This window comes from Macaca fascicularis, chromosome 18 (assembly GCF_037993035.2).
Source record: "Macaca fascicularis isolate 582-1 chromosome 18, T2T-MFA8v1.1".
NCBI lineage: Eukaryota > Metazoa > Chordata > Mammalia > Primates > Cercopithecidae > Macaca > Macaca fascicularis.
Window position 1 is genome coordinate 44,201,637 of NC_088392.1, and position 22,558 is coordinate 44,224,194.

The window sequence follows — 22,558 nt, forward strand, 5'->3', positions numbered from 1 at the left end:
ATAATCTCCTTTGACTCCATGTCTCACATCCAGGTCATGCTGATGCAAGAGGTAGGCTCCCATAGACTCAGGCAGCTCTGCTTCTGTGGCTTTGCAGGGTACAGCTCCCCTCCTGCTGCTTTCACAGGCTGGTGTTGGGTGTGTGTGGCTTTTCCAGGTGCACGGGGCAAGCTGTCAGTGGATTTACCATTCTGGGGTCTGGAAGACGATGGTCCTCTTCTCACAGCTCCACTAGGCAGTGCTCCAGTGGGCACTCTGTGTGGGGGCTCCAACCTCACATTTCCTTTCTGCACTGCCATAGCAGAGGTTCTCTATGAGGTCTCTACCCCTGCAGCAAACTTTTGCCTGGTCCTCCTGGAGTTTCATACATCCTCTGAAATCTAAGTGGAGGTTTCCAAACCTCAATTCTTGACTTCTGTGCAGCTGCAGACTCAACACCACATGGAAGCCGCCAAGGGTTGGGGCTTGCACCCTCTGAAGCAATGGCCTGAACTGTACACTGGCCCCTTTTAGCCGTGGCTGGAATGCACAGGGCAGCAGCGGGGCCCTGGGCCAGCCCATTTTTTTCCTCCTAGACCTCTGGGCCCAGGATGGTAGGGGCTGCTGCAAAGGTCTCTGACATGCCCTGGAGTAATTTTCCCCATTGTCTTGGCAATTAACATTTGGCTTCTGGTTACTTAGACAAATATCTGCAGCCGGCTTCAATTTCTCCCCAGAAAATGGGTTTTTCTTTCTCATCACATCGTCAGGCTGCAAATTTTCCAAACTTTTATGCTCTGCTTCTCTTTTAAATGTAAGTTCCAATTTCAAACCATCTCTTTGTGAATGCATAAAATTGAATCCTTTTAAGAGCACCAAGGTCACCTCTTGAATGCTTTGCTCCTTAGAAATTTCTTCTGCCAGATACCCTAAATCATCTCTCTCAAGTTCAAAATTTCACAGATCTCTAGGGAAATGGCAAAATGCCACCAGTTTCTTTGCTAAAGCATAGCAAGAGTGACCTTTACTCTAGTTCCCAACAAGTTCCTCATCTCCAGTTGAGACCACCTCTGCCTGGACTTCATTGTCCATATCACTATCAGCATTTTGGTCAAAATCATTCAACAAGTCTTTAGGAAGTTCCAAACTTTCCCACATCTTTCTATGTTCTGAGCTCTCCAAACTGTTCCAATCTCTGCCTGTTACTCAGTTCCCAACTTGCTTCCACATTTTCAAATGTCTTTATAGCAGTGTTCCTCTACCTTGGTACCAATTTACTGTATTAGTATGTTTTCATACTGCTATAAAAAACTGCCAAAGACTGCATAATTTATAAATGAAAGAGGTTTAATTGACTCACAGTTCCACATGGCTGGGGAGGCCTCAGGAAACTTACAGTCATGGCAGAAGGAGAAGGGGAAGGAAACTTGGACCTTGTCACATAGCGACAGGAGAGAGAGAGTGTGTGAGAAGGAGGAACTTGCCAAACACTTATAAAACTATCAGATCTTGTGAAAACTCACTCACTATCATGAGAACAGCATAGGGAAACTGCCCCCATGATCCAATCACCTCCCACTGGGTCCGCCTTTGACACATGGGGAATATGAAGATTAAAATTCCAAATGATATTTGGGTGGGGACACAGAGCCAAACCATGCCACCCACCTACTTAGCTGTGCATCCTTGGGGAAGCCCCACAACCTCTCTGTGTCTTGGTTTTCTCATCCCATCTGTGAGGTAAGGACAATAATAGTGCCTACCTCATAAGATTGTTTTAGAAGAAATAATGCATGCAAGTTGCTTAGTGCAGTGCCTAGCACATATTAAGTAGCTAATAAACGTTAGTGATTTTAATTGTTCATGCTTGTGCTGTGAGTGATGTATTCATGTGGCTGAGCATCTTCAGGGCTAATGTCCAAGAAGCCCAACCAAAAGTGGATTCAGGCAGTAGAGAGATGGGTAAGGAGTTTAAATGCTATTCTGCATGGTCTGAGAAGTTAAACTTGCCATATTGGAATGTCATGGGCACATAATATTCTGACCAGCTGATTTGCTTGACTTGCCAGCCCACAGAGTGTGAGCCATCCTTGCTCTTTCCCACTGAGCTCTGGGCAGTTTTCTCTGATGACCTTGGGCTGGAAGATCTCTGAGTAAACACCTGTAAATGGAGGCTGGGAGCAGCAACAACTACTTGAGAGCTCTTCATCTTTCCTTTTCCAGGCCTCAGCTATCTGTCATTGCTGTTTATGTATATGTCTCATCTCTAGGAGACAGATGGGAGCCCCTTATGGACAATTTCCTTGTTTTCTTGAAGTATAGCATCTTGCACACAATAGGTGCTCAATAAATATTTGATGAATGAGTGAAGTATTCACTGAAGATTGCAGACTATGAACTTTACAAATTCTGTACTGTTTGAAGTCACCATGCACATGGTATTTTATATGTTACAAAACACTTTCCTTCCTCAAACTGCATTTATTTCCTCAATCAATCTCATGATAGGGGGTAAGCTATAGATGGTGCTGTTCTTCTTGTTTTGCAGGGTCAGAGATGTGAGGGTACCTGCCACATGGGCCACACAGTGAGTTGACACAGGAGCTAAGACTGTCTCAGCCTGCTTTGCTCAACAGCATTCCCAACCTACTTGTGTTGGGCCCCGGACTCTTCCCTAAGGTTCTCTCCCTCATCCAGTGACTGTGGGCATGTGAGTCCTTGATTCTTCTCCCTGGAGCTGGGCCTTATGTAGCTTAAGCTTTTTGTCTTTGGATTCAATGTGTACAAACACACATCTCCTTTCAGGTGCTGGGCCATGGTGTGAAGCTGGGTCTTCCTGTGTGCAAGCTGGGCTGGCATGTAGACCTTCTCCTTCCTTTTGGTGAGGATGCACTTCTGCACTTGACCTCTGTAAGGGCTCAGTGTGGCATGTCCTTTAGGCCCTTGAGCTACCTTCTTCCTTTTCAACAGAACCTTGATCCCCTTTTCCTGCACAGATGTTTATTTTCTAAGAACAACATGGCTTTGGAGTCAAGAGGAAGGGCTGTCCCTGGGAGGGGGTGGAAATCAGGATGGATCCCATCAGGTGCTGTCCCAAGAGCTTCTTATTCAGGTAAAGCTCAGAGTCAGATGACTATTAAAGGTATTCCTGGTGCGGAAAAGGATAACTTGCAGTCAGAATGGGGGTGTTTGGAATGGGAGGAGGCTGGTGTTTGGTGAGGGCAGGGAAAATGCTTAATGGGCTGGTGTTGAATCTCAGGTCTTCTTAAGCACCAGCTGATGGGCCCGCCATGGCTGAGTTCTTCTCGTGCAGCACCTGGGTGTGCCCATCCTCTGTGCCTTACGTGGTGTTTCTCATCATGGCAAAATGTGTTTTAGGGTCATCGCAGGCAGTAAACCAACAGTCCTTTAAAACTGGCTTTCAGCACACATTTTCTGTACAAGAAGACCCTAAGTCATGCTTTTATCCTGAGTTGGTGGAAAACTGACAAGGTAGTAGGTGATGATGCTGTCACCTCATTGGTGATCTATGGGTGTTGGGGAAGACCAGGGTTAGAGCAAAACAAACCTCTAGGTGAAAGAAGACCATCAATGGATGTGTGTGGCCACACTAGGCCAGTCTGGAATTCCATGCAGTGATGGAATTACAGAGCTTTGCAAAGTGTACCATTTCCAACATATGCCTCCTGCTGGTCTATTGACAAGAGCTGAAACCTACCATGAGACACGGGTTCCTTTTAGTTCAGTTACAGCCTTGTTTCTAGAATGCCTTCCCCCTCCCTTTCAGCTGGATGTGAACACTCTTTCCTTGAAGCCCTGAGAGCTGAGATCCTCAACCTTGACAGCACACAGTCATCTTTATCTAGGGAGCTTTAAAAAATGCTGATGACTGGGTCGCTTCCCCAGAGATTCTGACTTAATTGGTGTAACCCGGGCACTGGAATTTTTAAAAGCTCCCTAGGTAATGGTAATGTTCAGCCAGGATTGAGAACCCCTGACCTAGATCTTTGTGTCTATGCTCTTTCTGCATATATTTTATGCCTTTGCTACTCCAGGTGAGTGGGGGTTCAGCATCAGCTTCACTTGGGAGCTTGTTAGAAATGCAGGCTCTCAGCCCCACCCCCATAACAGAATCTGTATTTTGAATAATACCTTAGGTGATTCCTGTGCTCAGGTCTGCACACAGGCTTCTCAGGGGTGTAATGGGGCAGTACTGGGGTGCAGACAGCTATAAGAAGGGAGAAGGGATGGTGGGGGAGGGACTGGAAACTATCTTCATTTCTTTTACAATTTTTGCTTAGTGGTCAAAGCATTCAGTAAGCAAGCAAAATCAGATTAGATTTAGCAACAGCAAAACCAACTCAACAAAAACTAGATTTATGACTTTAATTAAATGCCATTTGCATCCTGCATCTCCAGATGAAAGGAAGTGGCAAGCACCCCAGTCTTTTTCAGCTTGTGTCTTGGCCAGTGGAATTTAAATCGCTGCTTCCTATGCAACCTGCTCAGGGTCGTAGCAATGGCATGCTCCTGAGGAATCTAGTTATAGGTGGTATACAATTTCAGAAATAAAAGTGTATCACCTTTGGAAATGGAGTCTTACTCAGCTATTGAAATAGCTAAATGAAATGCTCACCTTTGCTTTGTAAACCCACACAAGAGGATAGAGAGGAGAGACGGACGGGTTATTGATTTGCCCAACCGTGACGGGAACAGAAGCATGGGCCCTCTGGACTTAGGTTGAGGTGAACCAAACTTAGGAGGCTTTACTTGTGGCACCCTCATGGAGTCTTGCTATAAACTCCAATGAGGAATGCTGGCAGTGAGTGGTGGATGCCTTAGTGGAGAGCTCTAGTAAAAACCATAAGTAGTTGAATAATGATTCTGCATTACCAAAGAAGAAAAGACATAAAAAGCCCCACCTGGAGTGGAAAGGGACATTTTGTGGAGTTAGTGAGAAGAGAAACATAGTTGTGATTGGCACAAAGGAAGGAAAGAGTGAAAGGACTGTAAAATTTTAGATAGATGCAAGAAAAAAAGGAAGGAGAATAAGGAGAAAATGGGGTAAAGGAGGAGAGAAGAGAAAATGAAGCCACAGTGAAGGAGCAGTGGGTGTGATGGCGGGAAGGGATGTGCCAAGAAGGAAGCCAAACAAGCCTAAAGAGGAGATGGAGCAGGGAGACAGGGAGAAAAATGGATGCTCCTGAGCCATTTGTCCCTACTCTGAAAGGGGCAACAGCCTGCGAGCTGCCAAAGACTCCCTGATGGGGCTTCTTCCCCTCCTCCCTTCCTTCCTCCACGAATCTTGTGTAGGATGAAGCAACAATCTTCCTTGAGAAGCAACATTGGGGCTCTTCTTTTCCATTTGCCTTGTGGCTCCTGGAAAACCAGCTGGACTTTGAAATAGACATCCTGTGGACCAGCTACCCAAGGAGGAAGTGCAGAGGGGACCTGGCATGAAGAAACAACTTTGCAAATTCTAGTTTTATTCCATGCCCCCCTCACGCCTAACCAAATGAGCTTTCATTATATTCCCAAAGAAGCTACTTCCCAAAGAAGCTACTTAGAGTTGCATTAGTTGAGCGTTAAGGGATATGAGCATGCTGGAAGTGGCTGGAAGGCATTTGCCAAGATGCTTGTTGTCTGACTCCTCTGAAGCTTGACTGAGGTAATGGGACAGATAAGTTGGCTATATTTAAACAGCCAAAACTCTGAAAAGATGGAATTTGTCTGGACATCACTGGAAAGTAAATTGAGCTTGTTGTGAAATCTCTGAAGATATGTTTTCTAAAAGGAGGGTGAGTGTTGATGAGCAAAACCCACTGGGACAGTCACAGCGGGTGGAACAAAAAGAGCATGGACCCAGGAGCACAGCCAAATTGCAGCTCTTCTACTTACTCCAGAGCCATGTTGGACACAGAATCCTCCTTATCCATGAGGCAGGGATGGTGAGAACTGCCTTGTGAGGCAACACACAGAGGGCCCAGTGTACTGCGTGGTATATAGTAGGTGTTAACAAGTGTCAGTTTTCACCTCCTTCCCATCTTTTCTGGGGTTGTTCACAAGTGCTAAAGACTCCAACCATCAGGGATTTAATGAGAGTGGATCTGCTGAAGTAAATAGGAAGGTTAATCTTTCTAAAGCACCAATTTCTCTATAGCACATCCTGTACCAGATAGTATTCATTCAAAAGTGTTTGGTGAGCACCTATTATGTACCAGTCACAGGGGATTCAACAGTGAACAAGAAAAAACTCATCATGCTCTAACAGAAACCAGAAAGTAACTGTTAATGCCCAGGAATAGGGTCGTAGCCGTTCCCACTGTAGGGTAGGAATAGAGAATGGAGGCATTGGAGAGAATCTTTCGGTTGTTTCAAGGACTGAGAGGCACTCTTGGGTCACTTGCTCTGGGGAAAACTGCTGCCATGTTATGACAACACACAAGCAGCCTTATGGAGTTCCTTACAGGGGAACTGAGAGCTCTTGTCATCAACTTGCCCGTCATGTAAGGGAGCAACTTTGAGAGTGGATCCTCCAGCCCCAGTCAAGCCTTCAGGTGACAGCAGCCCTGACTGACATCCTGACAGCAGTCTCATTAGAGAGCCTCAGCCAGAAAAACCCAGTTATGCTCCTCCTGATTCCTTAATTCCAGAGACATTAAGAAGATAATACATATTTATCATTTTATGTTGCTAAGTTTGGGCAACTTGTCACACCTTGATAGATAACTAATACATTAGCCATTAACGGCTCTTTAAGAATCAGAATTAGCTGGTCTTCTAGCAGGAACCCAAAAAAGGTATGCTTTTTATGGAGGAAAAGGTTCTTGGTGAAAGGAAGTAACTAATATTTGCTGAGTACCTACTATGTGGTAGGTACTGGTACCTGTGTTATTTAATCCTCCTAGCAACCATGTAGAATAGTGTAGAGGGCACTTGCCTATAAATCTGGAGGTAGTCTGCTGACAAAATGGGATGACAGACCATGTTAGAAAGATGTGCAAAAAAATTGCACAGTTGGTTTCACAATTTTGCAGGAAATTAGTTTCCCATTGGTTGAGTCTCATGGGGCATAAACGTCTCTTGGGGATAAAACCCTGACTGGGGATTGGTTTTGAAGACACAACCCATTAATTGAAGAATTGTACATACCAAGCCCTCTGGCTACCCCTTGGGGACATACCCAAGAAGTACTTAACCAACATTGCCTTCAGAGAGATTGAATGCAGAGACAACACTCAAATGCATGAAAAAAAAAATCAGAAAGCAAAGTAAGAAAATATTAAAACAGTCGAAGTGCTCCATCATTTAATTATTTGTCCAACCTTAGCAAGAACCTCTCATTCGCAATGTCTGTAGTCTTGAGGATGGGAAATACATGATTCCTGCCCTCCAGGAACTGAGGGATGATCAGACACATAAAAACAACATAGGATGTATTATGTGGAAAATTCCTGTGGTAGAACCTGAGTCTGGCTTGCTCAATCCTCCTCACAGTGTACCTTACTATACCCAAGAGGCTAGATAACTAAAAATTAGATTTCTTAGCATTCCTTGCAGCCAGTTTTTTTTTTTTTTTTTTTAAATTTGTCAATTTTAGGCATTTAGGTAAAATTTAGAAGGTGAGAGTGAAACAAAAGATTCTTTCCTGCTCTTTTTGGCTATTTTCTGATGAAAGTAAGTAAGATCATGGGCATATGAGGTTATCTTGCCATTCAGTGCTCAGCCACCAGCTTTATGGGGTTTGAGAAGCAATAGCTACAGTGGCGTCGTGATTGTGACTGACTGATTCCTGGAATACAGTGGTTCCTATGCTGAACTGTGACTGATAGATTCCATAAGAAAGGAACCAGATAGTGTTATATGAGATTGGGGCAGTGGAGAGGAGGGGAGGGATGGAATAATTAGAAAGGAATCTTTGGAGGAGGTAACTTTTTAGCATAAAGGAGTAAGGATTTCAAACAGCCCAGGAGAGATGAGGGTTCCCTGGTGGGAGTGATTGAAAGGGGCTGTTTCTCCTTTCCCCAACTTGATACTTCCTCATCACCTTCCCCCCTCCAGCTGGATGGTTATGGTTTTTATTAAAGCCTGGACTTGAATAGTTACTTGGAGTTTCTGTTTGTTGTCAGTGGGAAATGTGTTATTTCAATATGGAACTCAATACCCAGAAAACAGATTTTCATGTAGTGGTCTCATGGATCCTGCAAAGATAAATGTATCTGGAAAAGGCGGTGCATTTCCTCTCCTGTAGCCTTCCTTCATCACCCTTCTGGAGACTGCAGGCTGCTGTTCCATGCTACGCTCCTGATAACTTATCTTTCTGGGAGAGGATAAAATGGAGGGACCAGGTGTTCTCTGACATGGCAAATCAGAAGAAAAATCATTGCGTTGGGAGTGAGGAGACCTGGGATCTAAATTTAGCTCTGCTGCCTACCAGCTGTTTAACCTTGGTCAAGTTTAATTAATAACCAAATCTTTAAAATTTTGTGATTCTGCCCACTTCTCTCCAGTTTCAAGGCTGCAACCTTAACTCAGACCATTATTATTTCTTCTGTTATCTGTGCATCCTCCACAGTCCATTCTTCTTACAGCAACCAGAATAATCATCTTATCACTGAATCCCATCACCTCTCATTTAAGACTCTTTAATGCTTCCTGGTGCCCCTGGGAGGTCAAAACTCCTGGCAGAACTTAAAGTCTTATTTGTCTCAGTGGGCATCTTCACCCTCTTCTCCAGAGGGGGTTGTATTTTAAGGTGAACTAAAACCAGTGGTCCCCAAAGTGGGGAGTTTGCCCTGAGGGGTACATGAGACAGTCCATCAGGGCATGGGTAGAAAATATTAGAACTTTTATGTATATTTTTATTCAAAGGTTAAGAAGGAAATTAAGCTTTACTAGCCTGGTTAGGATTGTCTTTCAAGTTGTTACCTGTCACATGTGGTCCTTGTCTACTGTGCGTGAAGATCAGCATTGCAAAGTGAAGATGTTGGTGGTTGCTCGTGCAGGCTCTGGAGCCAGATTGCCTGGATTAGTGCTTCCTATTGGTTATCAATATTGTATTATGATGATGATCACTGTGGGGAAGAGTGGAAGCCTCATTGTGCAGAAGGATGTACACAAAATTGATACTCAGATTAATCAGACTCTTGCAAAGAAGACTAATGGAAGCCCAAATAATTCATACAAAAGTGGTAGGGCTATTGCTTCCTTCGTTCTGATTATGAGCTCATCACCATCTATGTTGTAAAGTAAAGACAATGATAATCTAATCAACCACGATGAGAACAGGCCCTCCAAAACTGTGAAGTCTACTTTAAACAAGGATTTACATTCATTGTCATTAAAGATGACCCACACCTAAGTGTGTATTTTGCCTTGACATATTAGCTGATGTAGATGTAATTTATATTTAAACAAACATATTGGGGGTGACTGCCCAAAAATATATTTTTAATGGAATTGCACAGTAAAGAAATTTCGAGACCACTGAAGTAGGCACATGCTTGGTTATGACTATGCAGAGTTTCACTAGACCCCATACGTATCTTCTGATGTAACATAAGAATGTGGACCCGTTGGTTACCGATGTTCCTGATGCATTTATAAAGCAGGGTTGTTTCTCTGCACTGTGTTTTCAATGGGTTTTAAAGGAGTAGACTGCATGATTTGGAGTATTTTAACTGCAAAATCATTTGATCTAGATATTGTCAGATATTTACTTAGAATTTTAAAATGGTAAATATTATGTACCATACAAAGTTATGTTGCTGCTAGGATGGGCTATGGTAACATGCCTCCACATGATGGTGAATGGCTTCCTGACATTAGGATTAATTGGATCTCACACCAATTTCATCATTTAGAACCCAGTGAGAAATGACTTTTTTGCATCATATTCATTCTTGAAGTAATTTGTTTACCCCAGCCATCAAAACTCAGTTAATAAACCATGGGGATTGACACAATGGCACTGTATAGGCAACAGAGAAATATTGGAAAAGTGAATTATAGGTGCGAGTGACTAGTAATAAATAATCAACTTATTCCTGCTGCAGAAGTGTCTATGACCAGGAGAAAATCTGACTGATGGAAAATTTGAATCCAACAAAAGTGAGCCACCTAATTATGCATGAAGACATTTGAAAGCAAACATGTTCTGGTTCTCTAAGTAAGATTGTTCTTCAAATACATGGTTTTGTTAAAAGCATGTCTTCTGACTCTTAGACCCTCTCCAGTTACCTGGCATCTGAAATTATACCATTAGTGGCTCACTCCTTTGGGGTAAGCATAGACCACTTCAGGTATCTTCTTTTCAAAAACAAGCACCCCTAGTAAGAGTTAGCACATCAAGTCAATGACTCTTTAGGGTGACTTAGTCTTTTAGATGATTCCACCACTGGGAGAGCTCTGGCACAGTGTTCGGGTTCTGGGCATCCTGGAGGGGCTGTATGAGAGAGGATGAGAGCTGAGGGTTGAAAAAGAGTAAAGGTAGAGGGAGGAGAGTGGAAAAGGCTAGTTATAATGGTTTCAGTTTTGACAAATAAATACCCTGATTGTAACCCTAGAAACTACATCACTGAATTTATCATCACCCTCTGGTCTTGGGTAGAACTCACATCTTTCAGAATAATTCAATGTAATACACTATTCAAGAGACCCCAATAAATACAGCGAACTCCCAGTTTTCAGTGACTCTGTCATCTGCTTGTTGACTGTCAGTGGTTAATCTAGGACAAAGATCAGACCATTCTCTCGGAAATCACACCCATGTTCTTATCAATTATGGACCAACAAGAGACAGGAAGAACAAATTTCTAGAAAGAATAGAAAAATTTTCTTCAAAGCACAAAACTGCTGTGATTGGGGATCACCTGTTATACACTTATCAGGATTCCATTTCTCACTGTTTTGAATGATTGAGCAGTGGTCATTCTGATTGAATCTTTGTGATGACTCATTTGTGATGTTCCCCTCCCTGCTTGTTCAGCAAGCTGACACATCTGCTCAATACCACCCCATCCCAACAACTGATTGACTCAGTAGATTCAGTGAAAAAAAAAAAATCAAAGTTGTTTGACAAAATATACTTTTTTGATAGAATCTATCAGTCAGTTGCTAACTAAATTGATGGGTTATTTTTATCTTGATTTTTTATTTTTGTTTTTGGAAATAACAAGTTAGCTAACTAAAAAGACCAGGTGTCTAATCGACTTGGCTGGTTGTGCTGACAGATATTTGAGATGACATCAATTGGCTAAACTGATGGGAATTTGAATGAGTTCAGTCAAAATGTTTGAATCCATCAGTGGGGAGTGTCAACCAATTTTTGCTTTGGAGAAAGCACACAAGTGTCTGCATTTTACCATGAGGAAGCAGAAGGCGTTTGGCCTTAAGACACAAAAAGAGGAGAATTCTTCGAAAGAGTCTGAGTGAAATTTTGTGTCTTCTGATCTCTTGCAAGGGCCTGAGTTTCTCAAGGAAAGACCAACTTCTCTGCCCCATCATGGTCATGTTTTAAGTCTCTGCAGAGGATAGAGCAGCTGAAATGAGTGTGGGGTGAAAGTATTTTTCACATCACATCAAAGACCCCTATGTTACCTCTATCCTTGGGGTGAGGCCAGAGCTCATCCATGGAAAAGCCACACAGGTCAAGTGGCTTTTCAGTTTTCTATAATCCTTGCTCCTGCCTCCTTGCCCTGCTTCAAATTCCTTTTTAGATCTTCCTCCACCTTCACAGGGTATCCAATGCCCTCATACTCTCCCTCTCCAGGGCAGATATCCTCCAATCTCTGTAAGGAATGAGTGGCAAATCACCCTGCTCACTAATCCTCTTCAAGAGAGATGAAATTTTCATTAAGGACTGACATTAGTTGAACACCTATTGTGTACTAAATACTGTGCTGGGCACTTCACACACACTGTCTCCTTTAACTTTCATATCTATTTACCATTGTATGGCTCATCCATGGCCTTTTGATATTTTATGAAATAAGCTTCTTTGAGGTTTAGAACTGAAGGTCTGGGTGGAGTTTGCATATTTTTGGCTTAATCTGGGCAGTGAATGAGTACTCCTAGAGTGGGACTTGGATCCCAGAAAGAAGGAGACCCCTGGGCATCATGTATAGCTGCACATGCCCTCACCAGACAGAATGGCCAATGCCAAAGGCTCTGACCATTTAGATCTTTCAGCCAGTCCTGCCTAAGCAGATGCTTCCTGGATAAGACCAAAGAAAATGCTTGCAATCTTGTCCAAGGAAGTGTAAGTCACCACAGTTCAGCTGAAAAGACTTAAAGACTGAAGATCATCATGGTGTTGCTTCATCATGCTACAGACTTGGAGTCCCTTCAAGTCAATGTTTATTAATGGGCCAGTCTGATCACTTGCTTTCAGAAAAAAGCATTGTCAGAATTTTTCTCAATGATGTTCATTTAGAAAACATTGGTTAGGCTCAGTTGGGGATTCCTTCTGGATCATGAATGGAGAGCACTATCCAGTTGGACTGAAAAGATAGAGGGGAAAGAAAAACCCCATTGGAATTAAGACAACAAAGTCAAAGTAGTTGTATACAGACCCAGAAAATATTATAGCCCTGAGTGGTGAATGGATCCAACCTTGTCCCTTTCTTACTATGTGGCCGCAGAACAATTCAATGGTAGAACATGCATGCTCTCCTCTTGGACATTCAGTTGCCCAGAGGAGTGGGGAAAAGCCTGGGAAAGGAGGAGATGGCAGAGAGATCTGGGCTCTGGCTAGGGCTCTCCCACTAGACACTAAAGGCTTTGCTTTTTATTGAAGAATTTGAGGAAAATTCTGACAATTGTACCTTTATGACCCCATGGGTTTTTTTCTCTGCAGCGCCTCCATGTGGTAGGTTAGGATAAAGCTCAGAAAAGTAAAGTGACTTGCCAAGGTCATGAAGCCAGTTGGTAGCCAGTTAGCATGAAGCTGCAGGTTGGGCCGTGCATTCTCTTTTGTTTTTCCACCATACCATGTGGTGCAGCACTGATCATCCTGAGGGGTGGCAGTCAGGTTTGGTGGAATAAGGGACAGCCTAGGGAAGTGGTAAAGAATGAGGTTCTGGAGGCAGATGACTGAGTTTAAGTCTTGGTCTCACCTCCCATCCCACCCTACTTCATTGCATTATGACTCTGGGCACAATACAGCGCATGAGTTCCTTCAGATGAGGATGGTCGTAAAATTGACTCAGAGTTGGCTTCATGGACCTGCAACCAGCAGCAACCAGTACAAGTTGCATATGGCCCTGTATAAAAAGGGCTCTACAGTCACCATCTTGAAATTCACAATAATTCAAATATTTTCCATTATTTAAAAGCTTGAATTTGCGTTTTGTAAGGGAAGTCTAGTGGGACAATGGAGCATGAGCCACTAGATCTTCTGCTCACACTCAGTCCTACCTCTTGCTGCCTCCCTTGGTTCACAGTTCTTGAGTGCCTATTACCCACTTTTTGGAGCCCAAGGACCTGCCCAGCCTCTTCCTCCTTGCTCCCTACCCAGTGACTGCTGCTGCTGTCCGTGCAGAGGTATGCACAGGTCAGAGTTGAGTGCATGTACCCTGCAGCATCTTAGCCTAATCCTGGTGCCAAGTGTATCCTGGCATCGAGATTACCATACCCTGAGGCTGCCTGTTCACTGTGTGTTGTGGTGCAGGTGGAAGGCCTGCGAGAAGAAGGGATGCCTGATTCAATTTCTCCACTCCTGGTTGCGCACAGCAGGTCAGTCTGATGGCTGCTGTGTTTGTTGGGGGAACCTGGTGGCCAGTGGGCCATTTGGGAGTACACTGAGTTGCAGGATGGAACCCCTGGGTTCCGGTGATGGTCTTCACTCATCTAGCAAGATTTTTTTGTATCCCAAGCAGTGTGACAATAAGTAGCAAATAAAAACCACCATGAGAGGGAGGGAGAGAGAAAAAGAGCGCTCACAGGAGAAAGAAACAAGTTTTATATTTTAGTATATTTAACTGCCTCTTATTTTCTCTGCTTTTTAACAAGCGCCCTACATTTTCATTTTGCACCTATAAATCCTGTAGCTGGGTCTATATCTACCTCATGGGCTGTTGTGGGGATTAGATGAGCAAGTACCCGAGAAGGGCTCTGATATGGTTTGCCTGTGTCCCCACCCAAATCTCATCCTGAATTCCCATGTGTTGTGGGAGGGAGCTGGTGACTCATGGGGGCAAGTCTTTCCCATGCTGTTCTTGTGGTAGTGAATAAGGCTCACGAGATCTGATGGTTTTACAAGGGGGAGTTTCTCTGCATGAGCTCTCTGCCTGCTGACATCCACGTAAGATGTGTCTTGCTCCTCCTTGTCTTCTGCCATGATTGTGAGGCTCCCCCAGCCACATGGAACTGTAAGTCCATTAAACCTCTTTCTTTTGTAAATTGCCCAGTCTCAGGTATATCTTTATCAGCAGTGTGAGAACAGACTCAGAACAGTGCCTGTTGCTCAGGTAGTGCTCAGTGTCCTCCTCACCTGTGTCCCTGCTGGAGATGCAGAATGGCTGGGTCATGCTCTCTGCACTCTGGGGAGGGAGGGACACAGTCATGTTCCATGGGAGAGTGTCCCTCCATTCAACAAGCCCATCACAAAACAGAATTGTCTGCTCATTTCCTAAGTCCTGACTGACTTCTTTGAATTGGGCCAGGTAACAGAAAGGTAACTACTTTTGCAACAGTCAGAGCAGGTCGGGGCCAGGACCGTATCAGGCATCTCGCTGAACCTAACTGGAAGAAGAGCAAGGGGGGTTGTCATATGGCCACATCCGCTGTGATTCAACTCATTGCCAGCACGATAATGAATTCAAGAATGAGCTTCTGAAATGAACCCTTGATCAGGAGGGAAGCAGTAATTGTGCTGGTTATTAGCGATTACTCCTGGATGGGGGTTAGGGGCGTGAGCAATAGAATTAAATGAATTTCCTTTGAAAGTTCTGCTGTGCAAAGTAAGAGATATAAATGCTACATTATGTGTTTAAAATGCCTCCAGGGTTTGGTTTATAGACTTGTTTATATTTATATATTTATTTGAATGTTTATGACTTTCTGTCATTTTCACATTGGTATCTTCATACTCATTATGGTTTTATGGCCGCTTTTTGGAAACTAGTGGCTGCATATACCAGCACATGATTTGATGAGAGAAGAAGATCCAGAAAGGGAAAATGAGTTTAATGTTATACTTGGGAGGAAAAGCCTTCCCTTGGGGTAAGAAAGTTAAAAATCAAGCAAGCGGTCTGCATGCTTTAGTTAGAATATTGAGGAATTATTGCCCGAAGGCAGCTGAGAGAGGCTTCTTAGAAAGATAAGGAAAGAGGAACCTTGAGTGGTGGAGGGACTGATCGGAGGTCTCAGAGCGAATTGTTAGAAAGTCAGGACAGGCCGGGCGCGGTGGCTCAAGCCTGTAATCCCAGCACTTTGGGAGGCGGAGACGGGCGGATCACGAGGTCAGGAGATCGAGACCATCCTGGCTAACACAATGAAACCCCGTCTCCACTAAAAATACAAAAAAATTAGCAGGGCGTGGTGGCGGCGCCTGTAGTCCCAGCTACTCGGGAGGCTGAGGCAGGAGAATGGCGGGAACCCGGGAGGCGGAGCTTGCAGTGAGCCGAGATCGCGCCACTGCACTCCAGCCTGGGCGACAGAGCGAGACTCCGCCTCAAAAAAAAAAAAAAAAAAAAAAAAGTCAGGACAAGAGCCCAGGTCCCTAATGCCCATGCCAATGCAGACCCACCTCTTCTCCTTCCTAGACAGAAAGCCAACTTATCCACTGGGTACAGGAGGCACAATGCCTACAGCCCATGATATTTTTAGGGGCCCATAAAAATGCCTTAATTTTTTTTTTTTTTGAGACGGATTCTCGCTCTGTCGCCCAGGCTGGAGTGCAGTGGCGCAATCTTGGTTCGCTGCAAGCTCCACCTCCCAGGTTCACACCATTCTTCTGCCTCAGCCTCCTGAATAGCTGGGACTGCAGGCGCCCGCCACCACGCTCTGCTAATTTTTTGTATTTTTAGTAGAGATGGGGTTTCACCGTGTTAGCCAGGATGGTCTCCATCTCCTGACCTTATGATCCGTCCACCTTGGCCTCCTAAAGTGCTAGGATTACAGGCGTGAGCCACTGCGCCCAGCCAAAATGCCTTAATTTTTAAAATCAGGAGAAAAAAAAGCATAGTATCATGCTTGCATTTGTCTCAATACCAACACAGCCATAAAATACAAGTTTTGTTTATATTTTTATGGAGGAAGGGAGTTACAAAGGAAAGCACCTAGGACCAATCTCCTGAGCAGACCCAAGCTACAGTGCTGCATCATTCCTCCCTCCCCTTCTCCATTGCTTTGAAGCCCTTGGATCTTAAATATCTTTTTGTCTCTACAGAGAGATCATTTCAAACAGGGAACTGGAGCTTCTGGGTAATCTATTCTGATTGGTAAAATTAGACAGATAACCTACATGGGCACAGACACACTAACAGTAGGGGCTGGCTGGCTTCATTTTGACTAGAAGGCCCTTGAGGTATTGGGTCTTCGGTCTCTACAGTACAGTACGTGTGAGCCATTAACTGCCATGTGAATGTTTGATTGCCCGTTTGTAGAGAGTCCCATTTAGTAAAATGCAAAATGTGTTGGGAACCTCTGATTGGGTGTGCATGACTGGCCTGCACCTCTCCACAACCCATTCTCCCATGAGGCTCCCCGGTCTCAGTGCAAGGTACTGTTACTTGCCTGGTGGCTCAGGCCTCTCGTTCACACACCACACCTTAATGCAACAGCAATTCCTATTAGTGCCACCTCTAAATTATATCTGGAATGTACTTTTTTCATCATCATTCCTGCAAAGTGACTAAGTCTAAGGCACCACCATCCCTCTCCTGGTTTAGGTGAATAGGCTCCAGACTAGTCTCTCTGCGTCCTCCTGTGCCTGCCCTCAGTCCATTTTCCACACAGCAGCCTGAGCGTTCCTTTGAATATGTAGCAGTGTCCCTGTCCTGCTCAAAACCTCTGCAGGGACCTCCTAGCTCACTCAGACACAAGCCAAAGTCCTTCCATGTCCCACTGGTCTCCATGACCTGGCCTCTGGCCACTTCTCTGACATCATCTTTTACCTCCTGCCTTCATCCCCCAAACTTTCCAATCCTTTTAGCTACCATTTTCCCCAAAATACTCACCATTACCTGGCATTCTTGGGGAACCACCAGGTAGTCACTGGCTGAGGCCTTCACTAGATCAGGGTCTATAACAAGTGCCATAATCAAATATTTACTGAATAGATGGGTAAAATACTGTCACTGTAAACTCGATTTCTTTTCTTTCTTTCTTTTTCTTTTTTCTTTTTTTTTGAGATGGAGTTTCACTCTTGTTGCCCAGGCTGGAGTACAGTGGCAGAATCTCGGCTCACTGCAACCTTTGCCTCCTGGGTTCAAGCGATTCTTTTGCCTCAGCTTCCCAAGTAGCTGGGACTACAGACACACACCACCATGCCTGGCTAACTTGTATTTTTGGTAGAGACGGTGTTTACCGTGTTTTACCATGTTTGCCAGGCTGGTCTCGAACTCCTGACCTCAAGTAATCCACCCGCCTCAGCCTCCCAAAGTGCTGGCATGAGCCACCGTGCCCGGCTGCAACCAACCTTCTTTGGAGACTTGTCTGAGGTTTTGATGGGATTGGTTAATAGATGGCTCAAAGGCCATTTCTAGGGGATGGGACATCCTAGAGGAGGCAGAAAAGGGGTCCAACAGTAGAGGAGGTAGGTGGGGTCTGAGTGGTGAGGAGTGCAGAGCAGCTGTGAAGGCAGTTTTTATGTCATCTGGGTGAGACCACTGTCCCCAGTTGATCAATTAAACACTGATCCAGGTGTTGGTATGGGAAGGTACTTTGTAGCTGTATTAAGGTTCATAATCCGTTGACTTTAAGAGCGATTATCTTCGATGACCTGGATGGGCCTGATGTAATCAGTTGAAAGGCCTGAAAGGTAGCACCGAAGCTTTCTTGGGAAAATAGAAATTCTGCATGTGAACAGTAGCTTCAGCTTTTGCCCGAGAGTTCCAGCCGCCCTTCCTGATGGGAACACGCGCACATGCCATGGTAGGAAGATTCTTGTCTCCCAGAGATACCCAAACCAACACGGCCCTACAGACCTCACTTTGTAAGTTACCCCCTTCTCTTGTTCAACTCCTGGGTAATTCCCATTGGGTTTCATATATCACAGGAAATGCCCATTCTGGCCATCTTCCTTCCCTTTTAATTCTAATATCTCCCTGTTCCCCAATAAGAGTTTGAAATATACCCGCAGTGCTTTGAATGAAGATTCTGTTCTAGCTGCGCATGCCTCCATTAACCAAAATCAAGCTCAGGAGTCCTGGGGGTGAGATTAATTTTGTTCTAGGTAGCTGTGCCAATTTCCACTGCTTCCAATAGTATTTCAAACTTACTGAGAGCACTTGGCAAGCGAGGCCTTTCCACATGGTTTACCCACATTAATTAATTTAGCCTTATGCCACTGTGGCGAGATAGGAGAGGGCAACTGGGGTGCACAGGCAGAGTTTACAGGGAGACTAGAGAGGAGAGGTGCCTTGTGAACAGAGGGAGGGGAGGGTCTTTACGGAACAGATGCTTTCCTCCAGTCTGTACTGGGTGGTTTTCTTTTTCTTAGATGAAGTCTGTGCCACTCAGCAGGAGGGCTCTAGGAAGCGTGAGCAACGTGGGCCCCATGACCTCATTTCTGCACTGCATCTTCATGATTCGAGAGGGGGACCCTCCTCAATGAACACCCTGGGGGCAGCCAGCTCAGTCTGATGTTGGCTCCAAACATCAGAGATTGAGTTGAACAAGGACATTCAAGGCTTCAGAGTGTGTGGAAGGGAGGAAGGTGGTGAGCAGGGAAGAGGACAAAGGCTGCCACTAACTGAGTACCTAGCACCTGCCAGGCCATATCTGAGAGTGTTTCTTAGTCCTAATCCTCACAGCAACCCTGCTAGGAAACAGAGGCTCTGCCTGGCATTACAGTCTTTGCTGTTTCAGGCACACGTGGAAAGGAGAATCTAATTGCAAAGCTTGAAAGAGGCCATGAGACCTGGTGGAGAGTACACAATTTCTAGCCCCAACCATGTGACTTCAAGTAATTCATTTAATGCCTGGGTACCCCAGTTTACTTAATGGTTAAGTGGAAAGACATTCTAAGTGCAGTGGCAAAAGTGTGGGGTTTGAAGTAAGATTGCCCAGCATCAGGCCGGGCGCGGTGGCTCAAGCCTGTAATCCCAGCACTCTGGAAGGCCAAGGCGGGTGGATCACGAGGTCAGGAGATGGAGACTGTCCTGGCTAACATGGTGAGACCCCGTCTCTACTAAAAATACAAAAAAATTAGCCAGGCATGGTGGCAGGCGCCTGTAGTCCCAGCTACTCGGGAGGCTGAGGTAGGAGAATGGCACGAACCCGGGAGACGGAGCTTGCAGTGAGCCAAGATCGCGCCACTGCACTCCAGCCTGGGCGACAGAGCAAGACTCCGTCTCAAAAAAAAAAAAAAAAAAAAAAGATTGCCCAGCATCTTATATGCTTCAGCCTTAAAAAAAACCCCAGCAAAATGGGGGATATAAATCATACCTACCTTACAGGGTTATTGATGAAATGAGATACTGCATATAAAGTGCTTAGCACAGGAGTGCAAAATAAATGTTAACTATCATTAATTCCTCACACAGACGTTGTGAAGATCGTTTTTCTAGCCCAGTTTTACTGAGACCCTGGTTTTTGCATAACATTAAGCTTAGTATTCTAACATGTATGCAAACACATAGAAAGGGTGTAAAGCATACTATTATTTTTTATAATACAAGAAAATGGTTTAAAAAGGCGGTTGTGCAAGCAGGTGAAAATGCTGAGATGGTTGAGTAAATGAGATGGTCGGATTTCCGGGTGGTTAATGTGGAAAGGATTCACGGCAGAGTGAATGTCTGGGTAGGGTTTGGAAAGAGGAGAGGATTACATTCTGGAGAAGGAAGCAGTTATTTCTGAAGGGGATGAAGTCTTGCAGGGGTTGGGGGTCGGTGGGGAAGTTGTGCAGGTGTGGCATGCGTAGTTGCCTGGTGGAATTCTGTTCTGACCAGGGTGTGACGGCTGCTGGGAGTGGTGGAGCCAGGTTAGTGATGAACCGTGAAGTCTGTGTGGGAGAACCTCACTTTGGTGACAAGACTTAGGCTCCAGAGTTCTGACTTGTTTCCAAGAGTTCCAGAGTTTAGAGCTAGAAGACATTTGGTTCAGCCTCCCATCTCTCAGGCTAGAAAACAGTATCCCAATTTTTACAAGGAAGAGAGAAGTAAGGTGCCGTGAGCTGCGATGGATCTAATTTCTGGATGGTTGGAAGGCTGTGCCCACTCTGCCTGGGTCCGCCCTGCTGTCCAGATGCCTTTTGTTCACAGAGGCAATGACTGGTCCAGGAGAGAAAGGAGAGGAGGGGATGAGAGAGGGAGGGACAAGCTGAACCTTTCAATCCTAACAGTCAAATGAAGATCAAAGAAAGCTTGGCAGGTGATCATTGAAGTTCATGGAGAAAACCTGCAGTACCGTTTTCTGACCAAATGAGTCTATGGGTTGTTCAAATTCTGCTTTCCCCAGACTCCATGCCCTGATTCCTTTGAACCTCATATCTAACCTCATATCTAATGTCCAAGCATTCTTTTATGTGTCTTACACTTAAACATCCCATTGCTATAGTGCATTTCCTAATACTCTGCATCCTGGTCCCGTGTGCTTGTGGTCCTTCTCAAATCCTCTGCTGTCACAGTGACTAGTGTGTGCCATACAAATTGACCCCTCCCTCTTGTCTCCCAAGGCCCTATGTCCCAAACCTTGCACTCATGCAAGCACCCGTGCTCTAGTAATCAAGGTCTTCTCATTCAAATCAAATTTTTAAAAAGTAAATAGCACTAACCACCTCACTGGTTGAGAAACTCTGGTAGGTGCTATTTTGGGTTGCCCACTGGCCTCTCCACTGGTCAGTTATAATTATGGAAATTTTTACTGAAGGAGCTTAGGGGCACCGGTCTGGCCAGGAGTGGGGGAACATGCTAGTGTCTTAAGAGTCTTATTGTATAGTTTTTGCTTAGGTCAAATACTAAAGGTCAATAAAAATAGCATAGTTTTCTAAAAATCCTTTTATTTACCCTTTACATAAGATTCAGGAAATGCGGCCAGGTGTGGTGGCTCATGCCTGTAATCCCGGCACTTTGGGAGGCTGAGGTGGGCAGATCATGAGGTCAGGAGATTGAGACCATTCTGGCTAACATAGTGAAACCCCATTTCTACTAAAAATGCAAAGAATTAGCTGGGCGTGGTGGTGGGCGCCTGTAGTCCCAGCAATTTGGGAGGCTGAGGCAGGAGAATGACATGAACCCAGGAGGTGGAGCTTGCAGTGAGCTGAGATCACACCACTGCACTCCAGTCTGGGCAACAGAGCAAGGCTCCGTTTCAAAAAAAAAAAGATTAAGGAAATGCTTAGTTATCATATCTCAGAATGTCATTCTTGGGATTTCACTATTATTAATATTATTATTGTTTGGGGGGTTGTAGGAGATGATGGGAGAGCTCTCGCCTACGTCCCTCCCCACCAGCTCACACTGCCTCACATGGGTGGCTCACATGTTATTTCTATTGGACAGCTCTGGTTTAAAACTTTGGACCTTTAGTTGTTTGACAACGCAGGTTCCAAGGGATCCCCTAATCCAGAGAGTATCTGATTTATTGCCAACAGTAACTCAAAGGAATAGTTTCACATTATTGCCCACCTACTCTTTGCCTTAAAGAGTTAACAGAGGTTACAATTACATAACCCAGACATGAAAGAGCAAGGATTTGGGCTCAGCTCTGCTGGACTTGAACTGTCTACTGGGCCTCCCAGGCCCTCATTAGGCCATGGTGCTTGGCTTCCCATTGCCAGAGACAGCCAGACAGAACAGGCCAGAGGTCAAGTGCTGCCCCTTGCTGCTCTCAAATGCCTGTATCTTTTCGCTGTGCAAGGCATTGAGAGCTGGTGGGAATATAATACAGTGTGCTTTGGCTGTGGAGCAGAGTTCTGGGGACTAGACCGCTACCTTCTAGTCTTGAGTCTCAGGCAGCATGCTTGGCCACTATGGGAAACCAACTTTCCTGCATCTGCTTCCCAAGATGAGACTGGGAATGGGGTGCTTAGGGTTGTGTGGAAGCTATGCTTTTATGGCACTCAACCTCCAGATGGAAATGAAACTGGTTCCGTCTGATATCCTGATGCATGATATTGGCAACAATGACATCGGAATACTGAGACATCCAGAGAGTTGGTGGATTTTTATTTATTATATAGGCTTCTGTAGACTCATAGATTAGGGGTAAGGAGGGGAGATAGGTTGAAAAATCATCTAGTGTAATTTTCTCATTTTACATTTCAAAAAAAACCCTGAAATCAGAAAGGTTAAATATCTGCCCTAACTCTCCCAGCAAGAAAATGGAAACTGCCATCACTGGGCCAATTCCTCTTGGTAAGCAACCTTTCCCCAGAATGGATGGGAGGGATTGGGTGCTGACTGTTCTTGGCCCC

General features: G+C 44.8%; 1 protein-coding gene and 1 long non-coding RNA gene across 2 annotated transcripts in view; one reads left to right on the forward strand and one right to left on the reverse strand.

The window, feature by feature from the left end:
* SLC14A2 (solute carrier family 14 member 2) overlaps positions 1-22,558 on the reverse strand; it is a 195,875-nt gene that overhangs the window by 69,071 nt on the left and 104,246 nt on the right. The window lies entirely within an intron of this gene.
* LOC135968244 (uncharacterized) overlaps positions 2,528-22,558 on the forward strand; it is a 41,382-nt gene continuing 21,351 nt past the window's right edge. The window contains exons 1-2 of the long non-coding RNA XR_010582860.2: positions 2,528-2,689; positions 2,785-2,860. This is a non-coding gene — a long non-coding RNA (uncharacterized lncRNA). The remainder of the gene's footprint in view (positions 2,690-2,784; positions 2,861-22,558) is intronic.